The sequence below is a fragment of the Rhagoletis zephyria genome, unplaced genomic scaffold, assembly GCF_001687245.7.
Source record: "Rhagoletis zephyria isolate East Lansing unplaced genomic scaffold, Rhagoletis_zephyria_1.1 Rzeph_scaffold_00089, whole genome shotgun sequence".
Taxonomy (NCBI): Eukaryota; Metazoa; Arthropoda; class Insecta; order Diptera; family Tephritidae; genus Rhagoletis; species Rhagoletis zephyria.
The window spans coordinates 264,922-271,883 of NW_016157173.1; positions in this window are offsets into that span (position 1 = coordinate 264,922).

The window sequence follows — 6,962 nt, forward strand, 5'->3', positions numbered from 1 at the left end:
TTGTTTTGTTATAATTTTTCCTATGGCAATTAGTTTAAATTCCATCTTATTCGAAAGAAGATCTTTTGTCAAACGCAATTTCGTAAAAAATAAGAAAGAAGTTCATTATAAGTAGTGCACGGACTTTACCAAGTTATTGGTGGATCTACCAACTTTTTAGCTATATTATATTTTCTAAAATTTTTACCAACAAAGGCTAAAAATCTACCAATATTTTGCGAAAAGAAAGCAAGAGGTTTAAGAGGTTTTCCTGAGTTATTTTTATGGACACATTTTTTGTACTTCTGATTTTAATATTTAACGAACGATACGTTATATGTTACACAGAGCGGGGAGAAGCTGAACATATAGTTGCGTTCCAGATAACTTAGTGTAAAAACTTGTAAAACTGTCAAATAACAAAATTACTCTCTTGAAAGAGAGGAGCGAGAGCGAAACAATAAAAGTCACCTGAAACCAAGGCATATTCAACAAGGTAGAAGTGACAATTCAGTCGAGCTCTCTCATACCTGACTGTAATGTCAAAAAATGTAAACAAAGAAATTAACCCTTTGTTAAGCATTTACCATATTTGATAGAACTCAACATCTTTGAAATGAAAGTTTTTGTAAATATGAAAATAGGTAAAATCTCATTAGATCAGTTTCATTTTATTTATTGAATTTTCGGTTTAATGTAAATGTGGAAATGCATACTTACACAAAATTACACACTAAATGAAACACACTCATTTATAAAACCGTTTTGACAATTTTCTTGCTTTTACTATCCCAATGTTTTTGAGCATTTATTTTTTTATTCAAATACTTAATTCTAAAGTATATTAGACATTAAAGAAAGTTTGATTCTTCTAAATTTACATCAGAACTTAACTTCAATAATTTAGCTATTAAGTTTCTGCAATTAGAAATTTCCTTTCCATTAAATTTATTAAAAATTACTTCCAATTTCTTTATGTCAACAAGGAATACTGGTATAGGTTTTATCAGACCACTATTTGAAATTTGGCCTATCCATGTATGTATATGAAAGGGAGATTTTCTTTTCATATTCGGTATGATAAATCCTGCACCTGGGACCAAACGCTGCGATTGGCAACAAATAAAGTCACGACCACACGTGAAGAGTCTCCTAATGAAACATCGCAGCAATTTGCCCACCGTTGTCGCTTCACTTGACAATTCGAAGGTTTAAAATAACGCACAAGTTTGTTGTCCAGGTTCTTGACAAACGCAACGCACCGCTCGCAATTCCTTTTCATTTTATTGTGTATTTAAAATCAGTCGCACAGCTCACAATTGAAAATTTATATTTAAAAAAAAATTTGAATAGTATAGGGTTAAGAGTTGACATTTCAGTCGCAGTTCAAAAGAGAGAAATGTCGAAATCACTTCTACTTTGTTATGCCTTGCCTGGAACGCGAAAAAAACACTTTTCCTGTAACTACTTCCATTTCTTTTTAATGTAAAGCGCCATGGAGACGATCAAATGTCTTTATCAACCGTCTCGCGTTATGCTTGATAAAAAACAAGCGGACTTGCCTTCTGATCGTCGTGGTGAGCAAGTGCGCGGACGAAATTTACTTATCCCCTAATTTGTTTTTTTGAGAAATATTATTGCCTATTTTTACAGATTTTTAAAAAGTCATTTAGAGGTCACGACCTGTGAATTTAGGTCAGAAAATACGATTTTGTAGTTTATTTTTTGTTACATATTGGCATATTATGCTAAATTTCTATAATTTATGACTGTTTCAAGACTGGATGAATTGTGCCAAAAATGCCACTATTGTGCCTACTTATCCATCACTGATCGGAGTCCAAATTTTTTTAAACAAAAAAACGTTTACAGTTATGACCAATAAAAATTGTCTATTTTCTACGGTGTGGAACCCCTCACTTTTCCAAAATGATATACCTACAGTTTGATCAATAGGACAGATATACCCAAGTATCATTAATGCGCACCAAAAAGTTGGGGAGCTATGACGAATAAAAATTTTCTCTCTGCTAGGGGCGTGTGCTTTATTTTTAAAAGTAAAAATATTAATAATGTTTCCCCCAGGGATCACATTAACCTGCTGTAAAAATTTTATAAAGATAGGTTTAGTACTTTGGACGCCTATAAACGACACACACACGTACATATATGTATATACATTCATTTTTAACCGACTTCCAAAGAAGGAGGAGGTTATCAGTTCGTCGGAATATTTTTTTTTTATGTATGTTACCGCATAACTTTGGACCACGACAACCGATTTCGATAATTCTTTTTGCATCGGAAAGGTGGGGTCTCAGAGGTAGTGCCGTACTAAGCTGGTTTAGATCCGATCATTGGATCATGAAATATATATATGTATATATATATATTTTTATATATGAAAATTGAAGGAGGTTTTTTTTTGCTTAAAAATAATAATAATAATAATAATATCCCAACGGTTTTTACCCTCCATTCCCGCGCATCCGCACGAGGGGCGCAGTCCGCATGACGTACGGAACCAGTATTTTCAATTTTTGCGCCGAGTCACGATAGGCAGGAGTTTGTTAAGTGTCGAGATCTAAAACTGTTCAGCTACAGAACTAAATTCATCTGCCGATTTTATGTCTTTATTTTAATGATTCATTTATTGAGAGAGGACAGTATCGATTTCTTAATGCTGAAAAGCGGGTCTGATATATCAAACGTGCTGGAATGAGAGTTAAAATCCTGGCATAAGCAACGGAGTGGGTCGTGCAATTCAAAATTAGTTTTACAAGCTTTCAGAAATAGGGGGAAAAAGTGTTTTGATACCCGGGAGGGAACATTAAGGCTAACTTCGCCAAGAAGAAGCGGACTTGAAATTGAGCCTGTTAGTAATTTAACTATAAAAATTGTACCAAGCATTTGCCTGCGGCTGGAAAGTGTAGGAAGATTAATAAGTTTTAATCGGCTCGTATAAGGTGGAAGGTTATATTGAGAATCCCAACGGAAATTTCTTAAAGCAAAAAGTAGGAATTGTTTTTGAATTGATTCTATCTTGTCTGAGTAAATTTGATACCTTGGATTCCAAACCACCGAACCGTATTCCAGAATTGGCCTAACTAATGTTGTAAACAGGGTTTTAGTGATATAAGGGTCACAAAATTCTTTTGACCATCGTTTCACAAATGCAAGTACACCTTTAGCCTTGTTGACTGTCACATTAATATGAAGATTAAAATTAAGCTTAGGATCCATTGTGATACCAAGTTCCACAAAATTGTATACCTGTTCCAGGTTATGGTTACCTATTGTATAAGAAGTGGGATGAACAGCTCTTCGCGAGAAGCTCATTACTTTACATTTCTTAAGATTTAGAGGCATAAGATTTACTTGACACCAGTAAGCCATGCTGTCTAAGTCTGATTGTAGCAAAGACCTTTCTTTAATTGAAACGTACGATTTATAAAGCTTTACATCATCTGCATACATTAAAATTTTGGAAAATTGTATATCTGTAGAAATATCGTTTATAAAAAGCAAGAACAGAATCGGGCCTAGGTGGCTACCCTGAGGGACTCCTGAAGTAACATCAATGACGTCAGAGATAGTATTTTTAAACAATACCCTTTGTGATCTATCATAGAGGTATGAAGAGATCCAACGTAGAAAATTAGGTGGAAGACCAAGAAGATCAAGTTTGAGCAACNTACTGGGATATTTATTGAGTTCATTGGACATAGTTTAAAAGGATAGTCAATGTTAGCATGTGAGTTAATGGAATAATTGGATTTAAAAAACTGAGCGAACATGTTAGAAATTGTTTGATTATCACTAGAGACTAGAGACCCACGTACATTTCGCTTGGAGTTTACGAAGTCATAAAATGATTTGGGGTTATATATTATATGCCGTTTGATTTTACACAAGTAAGGCTTATAACACTTTTTGTTTAATTCAAAAAAATTATGACGCAAAAGTGAGTATTTTACATAGTATGAGTGTAAACCGGTTTTTTTGTGTAATCTAAAATATAAGTGTTACTTGTTATTTATAAGTGGTATAATATCCTTACAACAGGTTTGTTCAAAAATGTATAACCGCAAACCTGATAGTGGTAGTGAATTTTGCAATGCATTACTACTAAAGTGCATATGGTTAGTGGAAGTGACAGATTGTTTTCACTACCACTATGCACTTAGTGGTAATGCATTTCCAATTTCACTACCACTACACGAATAGTGGTAATGAAATGCTCAGTGCATTGAAAATTTAATGCAGCGTGCCCAACCCTGCGCGGGACCCACTTTAAGAAGCTCTGATGTGATATAAATTTGAAATATGAACCATATCTGATCATACTTCACACGGCATTGTCATTGGGTTCTGAGCTAAATTTAAAGTATCAAGCTTCTAGCGCATCGGGAAGTTGGTAAGAATTGATTGAAACATAATAGAAGGTTGTAAAAAGAAAAGTGGATGATCATAAGCAAATGATTAATAAACAGTATACACGGTCTGAATTTCAGACTTGTATAAACACTTGATTTTGGAATATAAATTACGTTTTTATGATTTACTTTAAACCCAGAAAAATCCTGAAATGTGCATATTTTTGCTGCTTAACAATCTGCAATGTGCTACTCTTCCACGCGATAATCTGAAATGTGCTGCTCTTCCATGCGAATAATGAATGTACTAGTGTTTGACAGGTATAGTGAAATGTGCTAGTGTTCGACGATAGTGAAATGTGCTACTGTTCGACGATAGTGAAATGTGCTAGGTACTCAGCATAAGAATCGACGGCATACGCTCCCATGGTAAAAATGAAAACACTTTTTCTTCTAATGCGCTATTGTTAATCGATACAGCTGTGAAATGTTTACACTACATAGAAGAAGAGGGGGGTAATTTCTGCATACTTGAATTTTTTGGATTATGACACTCTTGTAGCAAAGGTATGATTTGTATAAATAATCTATACGTAGAAGAGCTCGGCTATACTATTTATATGGATACATAAGTATTTTTAGGTCCAAGTTTTATGCAAATTACTTCACCTGTATATTGAATTTGTTTGTGTTTAATAAATGCTCGCACTAATAACTTGCTCTCTGCTGGGATGTTAATTTTTTCGATTTTTACGATCCCGGGATTTTCGGAATGTCATTGGTTCAATCCCGGGATTTAGATATTTATTACTTTTCAGCGACTTAATATGAAAAAATTGCATCAATATGGTTTGAGAAGCTCCCCTATCATATAATAGATAATAAGTAAATGGGTTTGGAACAGTGGCGGATCCAGGAGGGGATAACCTTTGGTAAAAAATTATTTTTAATTATTGTATGTAAATAACTAAAAAAGTAAAACGATAGGCGTAGTCCGCCTTGTTCTCTTATTTAAACGATATATAACTTTATTGTGCAAACCTATATTACAGGTGCCACAAATTAAAAAAAAAATCAGTTAAAAATTTTTTTAAATTTCTATAAGGTTTTTAATTTTTCGAAGATCTGACCCTTGACCCCCTATAGCATCTGTAATATAAGTTTGCACAAAAAAAAGTTATATACCCTTTAAATAAGAGCAAAAGGCGTACCACGACTATGTTTTTACTTTTTTTTGTCGTTTAATATTCGCTCGGCCCCTGATCCCAGTATTAAAAATAAAGCAGTGCAATTAACTGCGTAGTACGTGTGTCGAGAGAATTGAAAAATTATCTCTTTATCATTAAGGTAAAAATACCCCTTTTGCAACGAGTACCAGTTTTAAAACAATATTATACATTTTTGTAGAAAAAAAGAATTAAGCCGCCCTGTGAACACACGTGAGTGCGATTTTCCTGCAACATCGTGAGCACTTACAAAATTGCGCAATTATTGACCGTATCTGCGTCCGCAAAATTGCGCAATGCGCAATTTCGTTAAATTTCTGAAAAATTACAGTCAGTCAATAAAGTTTAAATACAGCGAATTTTTTACAATACGGGCAACTATTTTTTAGATATTTTATTTTTTGCAAATTTTTTATAAAAATATGGTTAATTCTACAACAAAAACCCCCAAAAGAAAAGTTCCAAACCTTGTGCAAAATTAAAGAAAATTCATTCATTTCATCCAAATATTGCACTTTTTATTTACGCTCTCTAGAAAAAATTTGAGTATGCAGTTTTTAGCCCATTCAATTTTAGTGTAATAAAGTGCAAGTATGAGGAAGCTAGGACTTACCATTGATTTTTGGGAAATTTTTTTGTTGAAGGTGTCGCATATTTTTTCCATATAAAAAATCATCAAACATTATTTTATATGGAGAAAATGAGCGACACCTTAAACAAAAAAAATTCCTAAAAATCAATGGTAAGTCCTAGCCACCACAAACTTGCACTTTGTTATTCTAAAATTGAATGTGCTAAAAAACTGCATACTAAACTTCTTTCTAGAGAGCGTAAATAAAAAGTGCAATATTTGAATGAAATTTTGCGGAATTTTCTTTAATTTTGCACAAGGTTCGGAACTCTGATTTTTGGGTTTTTTGTTGTAGAATTGANGTTCCGACACCAAAGCAAAGCTTTGAAAAGCTCCTTTAAAAAAGCATAGTGAATAGGGCGAGGTAGATGACATCTAGATGTCGCCCTTGTAATACGTTTGCTACACCGGAAATAGACGAGACGCCATTCTTTAAATAAAATTAATTGGTGCTCGTTTGTATGTACATACATATGTAAATGCATGTGTGTGCACCTTTCTATTAATATCGTTGAATTATTTTAATATCTATTGCAAAATTTTATTCAGACAGGACTAAAAAGTAGAAAATAAATAATATAAAAAAAACTTTTTAATATACAACGCTTTTATAAATGGACTAAAAAGTAGAAAATAATATTTCTCAGCCCCACAGAATTTGTTTTGATAACATTTGATTTTGAAATTTTAGCAAAACCCATTATAAACAATCTATGAAATTGAAAATGAAAAACGTGGAGCGCATGCGAT